General features: G+C 41.4%; 1 long non-coding RNA gene across 1 annotated transcript; it reads right to left on the reverse strand.

Annotated features, from left to right (window-relative positions):
* Positions 1 to 876: 876 nt before the first annotated feature.
* On the reverse strand, positions 877 to 19,139 carry LOC138762711 (uncharacterized). Its single transcript, XR_011357072.1, has 3 exons — positions 19,007 to 19,139; positions 12,125 to 12,199; positions 877 to 1,050 (listed from the first exon to the last, which is right to left on the reverse strand). It is a non-coding gene; the product is annotated as an uncharacterized lncRNA (long non-coding RNA).
* Positions 19,140 to 19,162: the final 23 nt, after the last annotated feature.

Raw genomic sequence — 19,162 nt, forward strand, 5'->3', positions numbered from 1 at the left:
GCATAGCATCATCAGTGGAATGGTTCCATCTGTAGGCTAATTGAAATTGGTCTAGCATCTCTGGGAGGTGCTACAATGTGTTCATATATGTGCTTACATGTTTTTACACTAAGGACCGAAGAATACCATTTTGTCCAGTTGTACTTTACAATTGTAGGACAATAATAAACTTGAACTTGAACACTAAGGGGGGATGTGTGTCTGGATGACTTTACCATCAAGGGCTAAATACCTCATTAATAATATGGTCACCAGACTCAGAACAACAGATTTCTTCTTAGAGGAACATAATATCCCAGGATTTATATATTAACTCTCCCAGTATACTGCATGCATAGGGAATAAGACTATATTGACCATACCAAATGACGCAAAATAATGCTGTAGGATTTGTAATGGTAAGGTGTTAGGAAGTTCTTCAATTTTGTAGTCATTGTTTACACTGCAGGCAGAGGACAAAATGTCTCCTGATAAAGGGCTCAGATTAGTCCAGATTTAAAATTGGATTGGATTCAAAAGGAATTTTTTAAAATTGCACTGGCAGTTGCCATTTCATGGAAATTGGATATGGATTTGGTATTAGATAGATGTTATGGTGAAATGCAAAGCTGTATACCTTTGGAAAAGATTACATATAATTTAAAAAGCAAATATGATATTTTTTTGAAAATTTGTTTCCATATATGCAAAAGATTGGTGTTATAACTTTATAAGTAATTATATTATGTTAATTGGTAGAATTTGGTGCAAACTTTGTCAATCTCCAGCCTCACTTAAATATTTTATTTTATTATTTTGCTAGATGTTATATATGTGTTTATATAGATTTTGACCAAGTGTTATATGTTACACAGTCGTGTTTTATTTTGTTGTACATTTATATTTAATAGATACACTGTTAGTTGTAAATGTTAGAATAATTAGGTCATAATTTATCTATAAGGTAATATCCAGTATTGTTTTAACAATAGTCTATTTTCTTTCTTTCTTCTTATCCTATCTTCTTTTCTCTCTTCTTTTTTCTTTCTTTGGGAGTTTTTCTGAACGGGGCTGGGGGGGTGGAGAAAAAAATGATTAAACAATATGTATTGATTTTGAGATATAGACATTTTGGCAAAATACATAATTTTTACATGTGCCAATAAAATAAAAATTTGTAAAGATCTGATAAAGGGCTCAAGCCTGAAATGTCAACTGCCTTTTACTGTTGAGTTTCTCCAGCACTTTAGTGTTCTGCACTGGACGCCAGCATCTCTAGATGTTCTTATTTATGAACAAAATATTTAGTTCAGGTTTGTTTATCACATTATACTTGGTGGAGTAAGAAGGGTTCTTCTGTGAGCAGACTAATAGGTCAACTCTAACATTCATTGGAATGGCATGACCGCAGTTACAAAGTATAGAGTTACAATGGGAAAAAAAATAAATTATTTCAAACTAAGGGCAGCATGAGAGCAGTTTATTCAGAAGTCTGATAGCCGGAGGGAAGAAACTTTCATTAGTCCCCTTGGTGCACATTTTCACATTATTTAGCCTTCTCCCCAATGGGAGGAGGGACAAGAGAGCATGTCAAGGTGTTGGGACTGTGTCAGGTACTACGTGTACAAGTACTCCCTGATTTACGACCATAATTGGGACCAGAGTATCTCGAAATGAACGAAAGTCAGAATTGTGCCCGTATGTGTGAAGTAACAAAATCTTAAAGCAAACTTTTTAATCAAATCTTTTTATCATCATAGATTTGATCATAACAACTTAAAGCTTCCTGAATTTGTCAATCAATCTTGGTGAATCTTTCCACATTCTGGTCCATGCTTACTTTGTTAGTCGGTGTCCTGGGGTCCCAGGGTCTGTAGGCTGGGTGCGACCATCTTGATTCTGCATGCACACGGACACCGGGACACTGACTAACAAGGTAAGTACACACATTTTGGCTCTTACATGCCCTGTATCCCTGTTATAGTTTGTCAAATACCACACAATCCGTGTAACTTTTATATTTTTTCTTTAAATTTTTGGTTGTATGTGCAGATGGACATAAGTTGCATAGGTCACAAGTCAGGGAGTACATGTATTCATTGGGACTGAGTCAATGTTGAGTGCAAACATTGTGGGGTAGATTACATAATGGAGAAGGTGTTAACATTTGATCAGTCAGCATCCTCCCAGCTGATCATGATGTCAATCAATATGCAAGGCTCCAGCCTTATTCTTATAAAGTTCAACACTCAAGCTAGCAGTGACCCAATAGCCTCACCCTTCTGAACAGTGCAATGGTCACAAGAAGGATGCCTTCACTTAAAGGGACCATTAACTATTTATTGATTCATCCCTGCATCATTTCTTGTAGTTGTCATTAAAATTCTACATATTTGCTGTTTTTGATGTTTCAGATTGGTTCAGACCATGTGGCTGATGTTGAAGTTTCTGCACAAACAACCTTTTTCTTCGGGCATGGGCACCTTATCTGAAATTCCCTTTGGAATATATCTAACTGCGGTAGAACAAGCTAAATGAAAAGGAAGGGAAAATATGGGCAAAAATATCCTCAGCAGAAGAGCATAACTGCTCTAGATGATCAGTAATTCTTCAAAGTGAACTTTAACAGGGTTCGGTTATTTGATGGAGACATCATGTGTTAGAATCTAGATCAAAAACAGACTGCTGAGGGATCTCAGCAGGACAAGTTGATGGTTTTTAAAATTTAAATTTAGACATACAGTAACAGGCCTTTCCAATCTATGAGCCCAGGTAGCACAAATGCACCAATGAACCTGCAAACCCTGTACCATTTTGAAGGGTGGGAGGAAAGCAGACCACCCGAAGGAAACTCATGCAGGTCAAGGGGAGAATGTACAAACTCCTTGCACATAGCTCCAGATACGAACCCATGTCACTGGCACTGTGTGGTGGTACCACTATGTATACAGATGTATGTATGTGCTGTATGGGATGGCCAGATCCCTGAACCTGTGATTCCTCCCACTCAGATATCCCCATAAAGGCTGTTATACCCAACCCCTCCCTTGGTACCTGTCTTGGAACCAGGCCAGCAACATGCAAGTTGTGCTGATACCTTAAGGTGATTAAAGCCTATTAATCATGATTCTCTGACTGACTGTGGTTGATTGGTAGAACACACTGAAATGGCCTTGCATTAACCATTATGCTAATTGTGCCACCCCATCGTGATGAAATGCTTTGAGAGGCTGGTCAAGGCCAGAATTAACACGTACCTAGCAAAGATATGGACACACTACAATTCACCCATCGTCACAATCACTCCACCACAGATGCAATATCGCTGGCTCTCCACTCAGCTCTACCTCACCTGAAGAACAGAAATTCATACATACGGCTGCACCTCATAGACTACAACCCAGCCTTAAATACTATTATTCCCTCAGTCCTTGTCAAGAAGCCACGAACTCTAGGCCTCTGTACCCCACTCTGCAAATGGATCTTTGACTTTCTCATCAGAAGACTACAGTCAGTTCAAATTAGAAACAATGTCTCCTCCTCACTGATCATCAATTCAGGCACATCCCAAGGATGAGTACTTAGCCCACAGCTTTACTCATTATACACTCATGACTGTGTGGCCAGGCACAATTTCAAAAAGTTTGCGGATGTCACCAGATTTGTTGGCAGAATCACAAATGGCAATGAGGAAGCGTACAGGAGGAAGATAGATCAGCTCATTGAATGGTGTAACAACAACAACCTTGCACTCAACATCAGCAAAACCAAAGAGATGATTGTGGACTTTAGGAGAAAGTTGGGAGAACCAGACCCAGTCCTCATTGAGGACTCAGTAGTGGAGAATATCAAGAACTTCAAATTCATGGGTGTCAACATCTCCAAAGATCTGTCCAGGAACCTCCGTGTTGATGCAATGACAAAGAAGGGTCACCAGCAGCTATACTTTGTGAGGTGTCTGAGGAGATTTGTTATGTCACTAAAAACTCTCAAAAACTTCTACAAGTGTACTGTGGAGAGCACTCTGCCTGGTTGCATCACTGCCTGATAGGGAGGTGCCAACTCTCAGGACAAGAATAAACTCCAGAGGGTTGTTAACTCAGCCTGTGACATCACAGGCACCAGACTTCACTCCATTGAGGACATCTACATGAGGCAGTGTCTTAAAAAAAGCAGTCTCTATCCTCAAAGATCCCCACCACCCAGGCCATGCCCTCTTCACTCTGCTACCATCGGGAAAAAGGTACAGGAGCCGAAAGACGGGCACTCAATGACACAAGGACAGGTTCTTCCCCACTGCCAACAGATTCCTGAATAATCAAAGAACCAAAGACACTGCCTTACTTTTCCTGCACTAATATTTTAATTTTTATAGTAATATTGAAATGCAAGGGTTAATGTGTGAGGAACGTTTGACAGCTCTTAGGTTGTATTCATTGGAGTATAAGAGAATGAGGGGGATCTCATAGAGACATTTTGAAAATTGAAAGGTTTTGACAGGGTGGATGTAGATAAGGTGTTTCTCTTGGTGGGTGAATCAAGGACAAGGGGTCACAGTCTTAAAATTAGAAGTTATCCATTTAAAACAGAGATGAGGAAGAATTTCTTTAGCCAGAGGGTCGTGGATCTGTGTAACTCACTGCCGCATACAGTAGAGGAGGCCAGATCGCTGGGAGTATTTAAACAGAAAATGGATAAGTATCTCATTAGTAAGGGTATCAAGGGATATGGGGAAAAGGCTGGAAATTGGAACTACATGTGACATAGTTCAGCTTAGTGTAGAGTCAAGGAACAAACTTGATTGGCCTTGTGGCCTACTTCTGCTCCTTTATCTTGTAATTTTATGTGATCTTGTGATCTTTTAGCTGGGATTCTGAAAACTGGCAACTTCCAAAAACCAGCACTTTTCTCGGTAATGAAAATGCCTGATTGCCTAGCTCCCACCGTCTGTCACCCCAACCGCCAGCTATTCCCGCCCCCACCCCTGGCTATCTCCCCCCCAGCCTCATCCACACCACCCCCCTGACCATCCATCCGTCCATCACCCTCCTCACCATCTAACTCCTGATGCGGCAGCAGGGGTGCAAAGATGCCGAGCCCAGAGTTCACTCGCAGGGTCGGCTGGCAATGGCTCAATGTGGGATGGCTCTGCCAGTGCCAGAGCAGTTCCAGCTGCGTGAGGGATTTGGGGTAAGGAAGACAGCCCTTGCTCCCGTATTGAGCCAGCAGGCAGTCACCACCTGCTTCTCTCCCACCGGATGCTTGGGACCGAGAGACACCTTTCCACTGAAGGTTAGAGAGAGTGCGGACAGGAACGGCGGGGACGGGGATGGCGGTGGGGATGGCAGGGGGGACCAGGACAGCGGTGGGGATGGGAGTTTGAGCCAGTTTTATTTTGAAGTTTTACATTAAAATAAAAAAAAACACATGCTGGGGATATTATGGTCTTTATTTATCTAAATTCATTTAGCACCCTGTTTTGTGCAATTTTGAAACATCGCGTTTGCTTAAAGGTGCCGCCTTTTTAAAATGATTCCAAAATATGTAAAATTCTGAACAACAGGTGTCTAGTCCTGACAATCCAAAATAGAAGGTTAGGCACCTGTACCAGAATAATTATGGAGAATTTGAAGCTAAAAAACAAACATTTGTGTATTAAAGACACAGGAGACTGCAGCTGCTGGAATCTGGAGCAAAATGTATATTATTCTGGATCACCCAGAAAGGGGAGAAAAAATGGTGTTGATGGTGTTATTTTGTCCTATGTCATCTTTACATATCCTGCATATCTGGATGGAGTACCCAGCCAAGTGTTAAAAACCTGTGCTGACCAACTTGTAAATGTGTTCTTGGATATCCTTAACATCTCACTCTGGCAGGGCATGCTACCCATCTGTTTCAAACAAGTGTCAATCATAGCAGGGCCAAAGAAAAATGTCGTGATCTGCCTAAATCGACCAGTGGCACTCACACGAGCAATGATGAAGTATTTTGAAAGGCTGGTGTTGAAACATATCAGCTCCTGACTGAGAGGTGACAATGATCTGTTCATTGATCAGGTCTACGGCGATGCCATCTCACTACACAAACCCCTGGAACACCAGAACAGCAAAGATGAATACGAATTAATAAGAACATCTCCTCTACAATTTCCACCAGTACTGGACCACCACAAGCATGCATTTTTAGCCCCCTGTTCTACTCACTATACCCCCATGACTGTGTGGCTCAGTATGACAACAACACCATCTACAAATTCGCTGATGATACCACAGTAGTGGGTTGTATAAAAAAGAATGATGAGTCAGCATACAGGAGGGAGATTGAAAACTTGGCTGGATAGTGTACTAACAACAACCTCGCACTCAGTGTCATCAAAATCAAGGAGCTGATCGTTGACGTCAGGAAGGAAAACCAGAGGTGAACAATCCAGTGATCATTGGGGGATCAGAGGTGGAGAGGATGAGCAAATTTAAGTTCTTGGGAGTCACTATCTCTGAAGAACTTTCTTGGATCTAACACACAAATGGCTTTGTGAAAAAAGCACGTCAGCACCTCTACTTCCTCAGGAGTTTGCAGAGCTTTGGTATAAGATTGGAAAACCTAGCAAATTTCTACAGATGTGTGGTGTAAAGTGTACTGACCAGCTGCATCACAGTCTGGTATGGGGACACCAATACCCCTGAGCCAAAAGCCCTGCAGAAGGTAATGGACGCAGCCCAGGACATCACAAGCAAAACCCTTCCCACCATCAAGAACATCTATAGGGAACTCTGCCATTGGAGAGCAGGAGCAATCATCAAGAACCCGTTCTCACTGCTACCATTAGGAAATAGATATAGGTGCCACAAGACTCACACCACCAGATTCAACAGCAGCTGCTACCCCTCCACCATCTGACTCTTCAACAACAAATTCAATCAGGGAGGGACTCATTTAAGGACTTTATTTATTTTTTTCTTTCCTTCCCTATCTTGTCATCAGTTTGTTTACATTTCTTTATTTGTTTACATGTGCACATTGTGTACAGTTTATTTTTTTGGACTGCCAATAAGTGGTAATTCTGCCTCACCAGCAGGAAAACGAATCTCAGGGTTGTATGTGATGTCATGTAGGTACTCTAAAAATAAATCTGAAATCTGATTTAAAAAAGCTTGTTTTTTTTTAGTGTAGGGTTTAGAATGCCATGGGTAACTGGGAATTAAATTCTCGTAAATGTAATTGTCCTTTTGAAAATAACCTGGTATTGTTCTACCAAGTCATATCACATGGTACAATATTTGCATACTATCAGTTGAAAACTTATTTTAAAAGAAAAATTGGGAACTAGCTTAACATTACCTGAGAGTAGCTGCCATGAACACTTATTGCAGACACTTAATTACAGACAGTTAATTACAGATACTGTGATAGTAAAAAAAATCACAAACGTTTAGAGCAAATTGCAATACAAGGAAAATGATGAAGCGATATATAAACACAAACAAGGTTAGGAAATAGATTTAAATATACGAATAAAGAATGAAACATGGGAGAAACTATGCACAGAAACCATAAATACAATAAATACTCAGTTTTGTATGATACAATACAATTGGCTACATTGATTATATGTTACACCTCAAAAATTTAAAGAATGGAATCCAACAATATCAGGCAAATGCTTCCATTGTAAACAAGAAATTGGAACAACATTACATGCAACTTGGACATGTACAAAAGTGACATTTTTTGGGAAGATTTAAACCTAATATTAAATAGAATTGCAAAAAAAATAGGATACCAAAAGATCCAGAAATCTTCCTGTTAAACAACATAAAAGACAAAGAATTAGGCCTAAAATTAGACAGGGCTCAAAAAAGATTTATTATGGTTGCACTCGCAGCAAAAAAGTTCATAATGATAACTTGGAAAACGGAAGCAACCTTAAAAATACAACAATGGTGCATAGAAATGAGCAAGTGTATTCCATTAGAAAAAAATACCTACAATCTAAAAGACAAATATACTTTATTTGAACAAATTTGGGAACCATACATAGAGTATACTAGAAACCGTCGATTTCAGACCTCCATCTCTTAAAGTAATAAGATACAAGTACGAAAGTACTTAAATATGGAATTTTGGATGACACAATTTCTTTTTTTTTGTGTTTTTTTATTGTTTATCTATGTTTCTTCTTTCTCTTTTTTTTCTTGCTTTACGTTATAGGGGTGGGGAGGGTGGGAGGAAGGGGGAAAATGAAAATGTCGCTGTGTATATTTTAATGATGAATATTTGTATATATTGTTATTGACTTGGTTCACAGTGAAGTGTTAAATAAAAACATTATTAATAAAAAGGGGACATCCCAGTTATAAATAGGAATGCACTATGGAGTTAAACAGAAAAGTCTGCCAACATTGTGATCATAGTGCAATGCACAAACGTGCTGGAAAAGCTCAGCAGGTCACGCAGCAGCCATAGGAAGCAAAGAGATATGCCCATCATTTTGATCTTGTGCCCTTCATCAAGTTATGAGCAGAAAGCAGGCAGGCACCTGAATAAAAAGGTGGGGGGGGGGAAAGTAGGGAAGAAGGGACAGTGGGAGGAGCACAAGCCAACAACCAAGAGATCATAGGTTGCTATAGGTAGAAGAAAAAAAACTGAGGAGTGATTGGGGAAGGGGTATCCCTCTGAATAGAAAGGGAAAGGGATGTGGAGCCGGAGGAAGTGGGACAGAGGAAAGGGAAAGAGAGAGAGAGAGAAAGAAAGAAAGATAGAGACAGAGAGATGGGGGGTGGGGGGGGGGGGAATCGGACACCAATGTGTACTTTTTGACTGATTATAATGAATGAGCAGGAAATTACAATGGGTGTGGAAACACATCCTGCTGTCACTGATGTTTTGATATTGAAAGGTTCATTCCCTTCCATATTATGTTTGGCCCCCTGAAGAGGCCTGAAAGTCCATAGATTGGTTCCTGAATCCTCATCAGCTTATAGCTGATAAACTGCAGATGCCAAATGGACAGCCAGAGATAGCTTCCGGTGCAATGAGAATGAAGTTTGACCAACTGCCTCTCCGACTATCAAATAGGGGCTGCAGAAAATGGGGCAACCGTGGAACCTGGAGCAGCAGGAGTGCTTCAGATTCATATGTTTTTATAGAAGAGCCTTATGATTAAGGAGCATGAAAAAGCAATCTCCCAGATTTGCAGTCTTCATACCTGCTCTTTGCAAGGCAACTCAATTTTATGAAGGGAATTTTACACAAATTTTAGGTTTCTCCTCACAGATTCAAAATTGCTCCAGACAGTGTCCTTGATTCCTAACTTCCTGGTATGTCTTGCCTCTTGCACATATTGTCTGCAAAGCTGAATGCTTAAGTGCTTGTTTTACAACTGTAAATGGGCAAATTCCCTAGCAAATATCTTCGACAAGGTTTAACATTGATCATAAAATGTTGAACTAACTTAGCTAATCAAGTTCAAACATTTTTCCCTTTTAGCTAGATAATAAATCCTTTCTGGAAAATCATATGATTGGAAAGGTGAGCGATAACTGGGAAAGAATCAAATGTAACAATAGAAAATCAGTTAAAGAAAGCTCACAAATTCACATTACAGGAAATGACAGGGATATGACTCATCCTTATGGATATCAATGGTGCTTTTTAATATTACTGAGAAGAAAGTGAAAAAGCCTCTAGGAATTCTACTCACAATGATAGACACATCACTGTTAATAAAAAAAAAGTGGCTCCCTACATCATTTCAGTGCTTGAATCCCACTATGCAGAGAAAGGGAACATGCTTTGAGAGGGGGCGGGAACCTCTTAGCACAACCATGTTACAATGGTAACAAGAAACTTAAATTATCAAAGGCATTTTGTCTCTCATGCCCAGTCCAATTTTGCCTTGCTGTTTTATCAGCTAATATTTTATCAGCATATCTAGTATGTGGCATGCCTCTTTAGACATTCATGCATTGCTCCTCTCTTGTCAGTGTTTTCTGATATAGAATTTTGACGTGTCACTCAAGCTTTTGATACGGATTCATTAATTCAGCACTTTGTCTCATCTGTCTCAATCTAGCCTTCTATGTCCTGTGTACCCTGGCTAAATATTTTGGAGCACCTCATGGACATGTCACATTTACTGTCTGTCTTAACACTGCACCAATATATCCATACACCTATGCACACTGAAGATCTTGAGTTCTCTCACAGCAGTTTCATTCAGGGTTAGCATAGCTCCAGTAGTTTGTTCCAAGAACATTTGTGAAACATTGCAAAGCTGCCATTCTAATTAATGGTGGTCTTTGACATAGGTTTGCCCAGCTGATTTCAATGGCCAACTATTGCTTGAGATGTCAGCGGAAGCCTGGTGATGAGGTCTGTGATACCAATACAAGGTACCACAAAAAAAAATAGGTTGAAGGTTGGTGCTTGTTTATCACCAGCAATTCTCATTAACTCTACCCACTGTCAGTCTCTCAGCTCTTGAAGTCATCATCAAGAATTTCAAAGGCCTTTGAATCAAAACCTTGTGGCAGTGGTTCAGCTATCTCAAATGATCAGGGTGTACTTCATTAAAACACAAAAATGCTGGAGGAACTCAGCAGATTTCACAGTGGCCATAGGAGGCAAAGAATTACAATCAATGTTTGAGCCTGAACTTTTCTTCAAGGTCTGATAAAACACAGCCAGGGACCTGAATAAAGAAAGGCTGGGGGAGAAGGGAAGAAGAGACAGAGGGAAGAGCACAGTCCAGCAGACAAAAGGTGATAATTGGGCATGCATAGGAGGACAGGAGAGGAAAGGTGAGAAATGATCAGGGGAGGGGGGATGGCTCTGTGAATGCAGACCTAGAGGAAAGGAGAGAGAGGGGTATGGAAAAAAGAGATAGATCAAGAGGAAAGGAGAAATATGGAGAGATGGAATGAGGGCGTGATAACAGAATCTGGTTAATTTGATATTACTTCCATTCAGTTCGAGGGTATCCAGACAGAATATGAACTGTATTTCCTCCAATTTATAGGTGGTTTTAGTCTGGCAATGAATGAGACCATGGACAGGCATGTCAGCATGGGAATGAAGCAGGCAGTTGAAATGGTTTGCAAATGGAAGATCACAGCTATTGTGGACAGAGCTATGATGCTCAATGAAGCAATCTCCTACCCTGTGCCCATCTCTCCGGTGTAGAGGAGACTGCACCAGGAGTAGCAGATTTAGCAGGTGATCCCTGCAGATTCAGAAGTAGTCAGCTCTCTCGCTATCACCATTCCTCACCAACCTTATGATTTACCACAAATTGTAGAACACAAAAATAATCAGCTTCATTAAATATTTTAACAAGCATAATTATATTGCCGCAGTTTTATTATTTCCATTGAATAGAGTTCCAGGTCCCAAAAATTAACTTGATTGCTAAGAAAGCTCATACATTTTACCATTTTGATATCTATCTTCCAGACTATCTTCAGAAACATTATTGTCTTGAAGAATCAATCCATTTTTGGTCAGCAGCACCAAATGTGGCATCAAGACATGCCAATACAATGGGAGTGATTCATGCAATCTTCATGATTCACTCCCATTGCAGAACCTGGAGCTCACTACTTCATATGCCAAATCCTGTTGACGCATCCAGCCAATGAGTGGCATGGATAGAGATAATCAGCTATAGAATCTGTTGAAAAGACCAAGGACAATGAAGCTGGCCACAGTGATCTCAGCAGGGATGAGATGATAAAAGACTGAGATCTTTGATTTCTCATGGATTAAACTAAACCTTCTTCATTTCTTGCTAAAACTGCTGACTTTGGTGGTTCTCTATGCATGGATCGAAGGTCTCTATCCTAATCTAAATTTTAATTAAATAATTCTATCCATTGAACAACCCACTTCATTTATTTATATTGAACAACTGGATGTGATAAAGCTGCAAATATATTTAGAACAGCCTCTGATCTACTACAGGCCAATTTTGCATCTTTGCATATGACATTACAACAACACAACATCTGAAACTTGTTCATTTGACAAACTAGATCTAAGACTTTAATTACGGTAGTGTACAACAGTCAGCTTAACATTGCTCCATGCATATTTATTGCTTCTGACAGGAGTCCGTGCAGGAATGCTTCCATTAATTACTACATACCAATATGAGAACTGTATCCCCTTTCCTATCCATTAGTGCTCAGCAGCTTTGTCTTCTGAATTTTCAGTTTCATACCTAGCATCTCGGAAGACAACGGATTAATGATCAAATTTCCTTTTATCTTAGACAGACCCCCTGTATTGACAATAACCACACCAGCAGTGTGAGTATAAGACAGCTTTAATAAACTAATATGTACGCTAAGAGATCTTGTCTCTCTGCAAGACTAACCTGGAAGGCTAGACTGTAGCTCTGGACTGCTTTCTATACAAGGTCACTGGTGACCTAGTGGTGTAATTACATATCACCACACCCCCTTTCCAAGATAAATTAGATGACTTTGAAGCACTGTGAGTGGAATGCTTAGCATGTCTTATGCTTTTAGTGGTTGTATGTTATACTCAAGACATCCAATCTGGATAATTAAAGAGCTATGTTAGTGGTTAGCAGAATAAACATAGGGTTAATAATCCATAAACAATGGGAGATAAAGATAACAATGAATATATCTTATTCTTCAAAGAGATTCTGAGTAGTTATTTTTGTGATTTACTACATATTGGAAGTGCAAATATAAACCTGCTCAAAGTACACATGTAAACAAATAAAGAAATTACTTTTGAGTAAACAATTACATTAAGCAGTCTTATTATTGGTTTGTACTTTCAGAGTAAAGAAAATATGGTATGCAAAAGAGTTAGTTTTGTAAAAGAACTTCGGAAAAACTAAAAAAGTTAAACCAAAAAACTGAAGAATTTGTAATTGAGATGAATTGACACTGGAAACTCTGGCAAATTTCAAAAGATATGTAGTGGTAAGTGTGCTGACCAGCTGCATCACAGTTTGGTATAGGGACATCAATGCCCCCAAGCGAAAATCCCGTCAAGAGGTAGTGGACACAGCCCAGGACGTCACAGGCAAAATCCTCCCCACCATCGAGAACATCTATGGGGAACACTGCCGTCCAGCAATCATCAACGATCCACATCACCCTGCACACACTCTTTTCTCACTGCTACCATCAGGAAAATATATGGGTGCCACAAGACTCACACCACCAGATTCAGGAACAGCTACTCCCCCTCCACCATCAGATCCCTCAACAACAAACTCAATCAGAGACTCATTTAAGAACTCTTACTTTTGCACTCTTACTTTTGCACTTTATTGATTTTCTCTCTCTCCCTTTCTCTCTCTCTCTCTCTCTCTCAATCCATATTGCACAGCTTGTTTACATTTCTTTATTTGTTTACATGTGTACATTGAGCAGGTTTATATTTGCACTTCCAATATGTAGTAATTCTGCTGCATCTCAGGTTGTATGTGATGTCATGTATGTACTTTGACAATGAATCTGTAATCTGAATCAGAATCTATAAAGCATTTCATTTACACTCCATCATGCATCATATACTTACTGACAGTGTATTATTTTATTTCAAAAATAAACTATTCATAATAAAAAATATAAATGCAAAGGAAAACAGTGCTGTCTTTTCACATTCTTAGTGTCATATTCATCAATACATTTCATTCCTATACATCAGGTTGCCGAACCTTTTAATTTTTCATTTAGACATGTAGCACGGTAACAGGCCATTTCGGCTCACAGGTCTGCTAAAATGGCCTGTTACTGTACTATATGTCTATAAATGGTTCACCATTGACAGTAAAACTCGTTATCTGGAATTCAGCAAACAGCAACCGGCAAAAAAAATTGAGGAAACTAAATAAATAAATAAGCTGAAATAAATAAGAATAAATAAAAATTGAAATAAAAATTTAAAATTGTAAAAGTAAATGTTCACTAAAGTAACATATAAACCTTTGGTGAAGATGGGAGCAAATATTCAGCCAGTGGAGTGGCTTGGCCATGCTTTGCTCGTAGCAGTTCTTTGAATAAAGTTGTGTTTGAATAAAATGGCATTGCCCAGGATGAAGAACTGGTTGAAGCTGCTACTGTTGGGGTGACTCTCTAAAAGTGTCTCCTTATCCTTGCTTAGTAAGAGTCTTTATCTTTATTAGTATAGTATATTATTAAGGCCTTATCTATAAACTTGGGGGAGGGGTTTTTAATTATCATGTTATTGTTTGGCCTTCAGTTGGCTCCATGGAGGAGGAGGGGCCTGCGGATGCAGTTCAATTCCTCCCCACCTACATCTGCGACACCTCACACACCCTCCACCTCCTCCAAGACTTCAGATTCCCCAAACTGGACACTCATCTTCATAATGGATGTCCAATTCCTTTACACCTCCATTCCCCACACAGAAGGCCTCAAAGCACTTCAATTTTTTTCCTGGACCTCAGACCTGAGCAGTCACCTTCCACCACCACCCTTCTCTCCCTGGCAGAACTTGTCCTCACCCTTAACAATTTTTCCTTTAACTCATCCCATGACCTCCAGATTAAAGGAGTAGCCATGGGTACCCGCATGGGTCGCAGCTATGCCTGCCTGTTTGTGGGTTTTGTGGAGCAAAACATGCTCCAAGCCTACACAGGCAAGACCCCTTTCCAACTCTTCCTCTGATACATCGATGGCTGCACCAGGGTGGCTTTATCCACCATGATGAGCTCACCAATTTCATTAATTTCGCGGCCAATTTCCACCCAGACCTCAAACTCATCTGGTCCATTTCCGATGACCCTCTCCCTTTTCTGGATCTCTCTGTCTCCATTTCAGGAGACAGACTCTCCACTGACATTTATTATAAACCCTCCAACTCCCACAACTACCTGCACTACACATCCTCACACCCTGTCCCCCGAAAGGACTCCATCCCCTTCTCCCAATTTCTCTGTTTCCACCACATCTGCTCCCAACATGAGGTCTTCCAGTCCAGAGCCTCTGAAATGTCTGCCTTCTTCTACAAACATGGCTTCCCCTCCACCACTATTAATGGCCCTCACCTGCACCTCCTCCATTCCCTGCTCATCTGCCCTACCCCCCCACTGCCCCTAGAAACAATAAAAACAGAATGCCCCTCGTCCTCACCTAGCACCCCATCAGCCAACATTGCCAACACATTATCTACTGGAATTTCCAGAACTTACCACCAGACACATTTTACCTTCTCCTCCCCTCTCAGCCTTCTGTAGGGACCACTCCCTCCGTGACTCCTGTGTGCACTCTTCCCTCTCCACCCATTGCCCCTCCCCCCCACCCCCGGCACCTTCCACTGCGTTCATAGGAGGTGTAATACCTGAACCCACACCTCCTCTCTCACCACGGTCTGAGGTCCAAAGCAGACCTTTCAGGTGAAGCAACACTTCACCTGTAACTCCAAAGAACTCATTTACTGTATCTGGTGGACCCTCTTGGCCTTCTCTACATCGAAGAGACTGGTCGCAGATTAGGAAACAACTTCATCCAGCATCTCCTCTCTGTCCGCAACAAAAGCGACTTCCCCGCAGCCAACCATTTCAATTTTGAGTCACACTTTCAAGCTCACATGTCTTTTCATGGCCTTTCACACTACCCCACCCTGACTACCCAAAGATTGGAGGAAAAACACCTCATTTTTCATCTGGGCACCCTCAGGGCATGAACATTGAGTTCACTGCATTCCACTAATCAGCTTGCCTTTTCCCCCTCCCCACCTTTAACTAGTTATTCTAGTTCCTACTTCCTTTATCTCTCCACCTAGCCTAGTCTCCTCCCCCCCACACCCCGTTCCCCTCCATCTCTCCACTTATTATCTCCTACCCTTACCAAACCCCCTCCCACTTCCCCCCTTTGATTCAGACATCTCTCATCTTCCCCCACACCTTGATGAAGGGCTCAAGCCCAAAACGTTGGTGATGTATCTTTACCTTTGCTACATAAAGGCACTGTTTGACCTGCTGAGTTTCTCCAGCATGTGTGCGTTTTTTTCACTTAACCACGGTGTTAACAGAATCCTGTGTTTTACCAGTGATGGTTAAATGTTTTCAAGGAATGCGATTGAAAGTAAAGTAAATGCTTTAAGATTTATATATTCATGTACGTGAAGTTTGTTCAATGTAAGTACAGTATAATATTTTTGTCTTTTGAACTGTTTATTCTTAATCCAAGTGCATTAGTTAGGCATTGTAAGAGTGAGTCTCAAGCAACTGGAAAACTCACTTATCTGGCATCTACCAATCCCTGTAGATGCCAGATGCCAGAGGTTTTACTGTATTTTACTGCATAGCACCCCTATGGCCCTTTCCATTGTTTGATGGGCTTCCCTATCAATCTAATCACCTCAATGCTTGATAGTGGAAGGATCCCTGGACTGTGGTCCATCCCCCCCAGCAAAGTCCTTGCATTGGCTAAGCCAAGTCTCAGTTCATCCCTGTATTCCTGCTGTATTGATGTTGGCAGCATCCCCTCACTCTGTAGGAAGAACCATCGGTTTCGGACAGACCACAGAGCATCTTTCACCAAGTTGATGATCTTCCAGCAGCAACTAGATTACTTTCTGAGTGCATCCCCTGAACATTGCCGTTAGGTATGAACCATTACAAGAACTCTTCCATCCTTCTCCATACACTCTTAGGAAATCCACAGTCTGCAAAGAAGTGGGCGACTATCTCCTCCTGATCACTGTGATCTCAAGGACAATGTGCTTTCGGGATGAGGCAGAAAGGATCTGACCAAGAGGTCCTGGTGCTTGTTAGAAAGTTCTGGCAATGAGGCATTCTGCCAGATGACCTTGCCATTTTGTTCAGGGAACCACCCCACATTGTCCTTGCCATTCAATGATGACAGGATGAATGTTCCATGCTGATGGACTTGTGGTCAAAGGTGTTGGCCTGAAAACATGTTTCTGCAATAGACTGCAGACATGGCACAACAGGCTCATCCTTCACAACACCTGGGATCAGCACAAAGCGGCACTTGGAACCCTCTTGTTTTGGCTCCACACACATCCTGATGCAGCCACATATGGAGGTGGTCATCAGGATGAGGGCCACATTGAGTATGCCCTTGTCCCTGATGTCCAGTAACTTGCGCATGGCTACCATCCCCATATGAACCGGAAAACAGCTCTGTTGACCACCAGGGAGGAGGTACGAGGGATGGGCCACACTTGCACCAAGTACAGAAGTACTGAGAGCACATCTCACCCAAGGACCAGGTTCATCCCTGTTATTGAGAGGGAGCACCATGCTCACCTATCCAATTTCTGGTGGACCTTTGTAATTCACTCCGACCAATTTTTGTTGCACTCCTTGGCCCCTTCAAACCAGATCCCCAACACATTTGGGTAGTCACATATGACTGTGAAGGGGACAGCAGACTGCTCAGACTAGTTACCAAACAGCATTGCCCTTCTCTACTTCTGATTAACTGTGGTGCCTGATGCCAACTCAAACTTGCTGCAGATGCTTATCAGCCTATCAATATCAGGTATCTGAGAAGAAAATAGTGATATTGTCCATTTACAGTGAAGATTTGACCTGAGTGCCTCCACTGCCTGGCAACATCACCCCTCTTATGCCCTCAACCTTCTTGATGGATTGAGCAAAGGGTTCTATGCAGCACACAAGCAACACAGGAGAGAATGGGAAACCCTGACTGACTCCTGACTTGATGGAGAAGCTGTTTCCCACCCATTGATTTGAACTGCAGATGCCCAATGTGGAGCACTTTAATCCAATTTCTGATTTTCTCCACAAAGCCCATTTTTGAGAGCATGTATGTGTTAAATGCCTTATCCTGACTCAATCAGGGATCATCTTTCTCTGCCCTCTGCCACCTTGTATTGGGAAGGGTTGTGGCTATCATGTGATAGCACTGCCCCCTACCTAGTCGGGGGACGCACCAGTTGCCAATCAAGGTTTGTTACCGTCCCACCCATTAGTGGACACCTTGCGTTGGACCCATGTAAATTGCCTGGCTGCACTTGGCCTTGGGCCATTGGCAGCTATAATTGGATTAACCCTCCCGGCACTGAGCCATTTATCCTGTAAATGATCTGGCTGGACCCTCCAGCACTACAAAGGTGCCATGTGGTCTTTGTTCTCTCTCTTTGCCAGCTTGGGCCCACCCTGCTTCACTCCAGGCCTAGAAATGTGGAAGGGTGCTGGAGAAACTGTTGGTAAGGTGTGCATTGTTAAAAGGGTTGGGAGCATTTAATTTTTGTCCCTTGTAGCCTAGACCCATGCCTGCACTGAGTCAAGGAGTGGTGGGGCAGCGAAGTGATTTTTCCTTGATCACTGAATGTAACACTTCATTGTATATTTGTGTGTATTTTGTTCCTACGCTAATTTCCCCACGTTTGTTATTAATTGTCTGCTATTTCTTTCCCACAGCTGGTGTAAACAGTGCATAAGTGTGTGTGGGTGCATGTTGCATCAGTGACCATTTCCCACACTTGCCTTCTGTAAATAAAATCCTTCCCCATCAAAACTGTGTTCAGAGTCCTTGCCTTTGAGACCTACCAAACCTGATTCCTCACTCACAACACACCTCCCCCTATCACTACTTGCCCCTCCCACCAGCATTTGCCAATCACCTGTGCTTTTTCCCCCTTTCCCATCCTCATCCCCCCTATCTTCTTATTTGGGCGTTTGCCCACCCTGATGAAGGGTGCAGACTCAAAAAATCGACTGCCTATTGCATTCCATGGATGCTGCATGACCTGCTGAGTTCCTCCAGCAGTAAATCTTGGTTCTTTGCTCTCTTTGGATGAAATTATTTTGTTAATTCTCTATAGCTTAGTTTCCAAAGTGGAAATGGTGCTTTGCTCCCTGAACAGGCCAGTCATAAGTGGGAGGTTGGAGTCCACTGTGTTCAAAATGAGCATATTAGGAACTCATCAGAAGCTTCTTGTAAGAAAATAAGAAGTGTTCAGTCAGGAATATTTTGATAGGGAGTTATTTTAAAAATAGATGTTCTTATTAAAATCACAATACCTTTGAGGTAGACTGGCCTCTTTTAGTTGTCACTGTCAATAGTACAGAGGTCAAGGTAGTAAGAGCCTATTATAAACACATAAAACAAAGATGCATTGCAAATATTCATCTTTTGTATCTGAGCTGTTTTCTTCATGGCCTCATCACCATGACAAC

The sequence above is a fragment of the Narcine bancroftii genome, chromosome 5 (assembly GCF_036971445.1).
Source record: "Narcine bancroftii isolate sNarBan1 chromosome 5, sNarBan1.hap1, whole genome shotgun sequence".
Classification (NCBI taxonomy): domain Eukaryota; kingdom Metazoa; phylum Chordata; class Chondrichthyes; order Torpediniformes; family Narcinidae; genus Narcine; species Narcine bancroftii.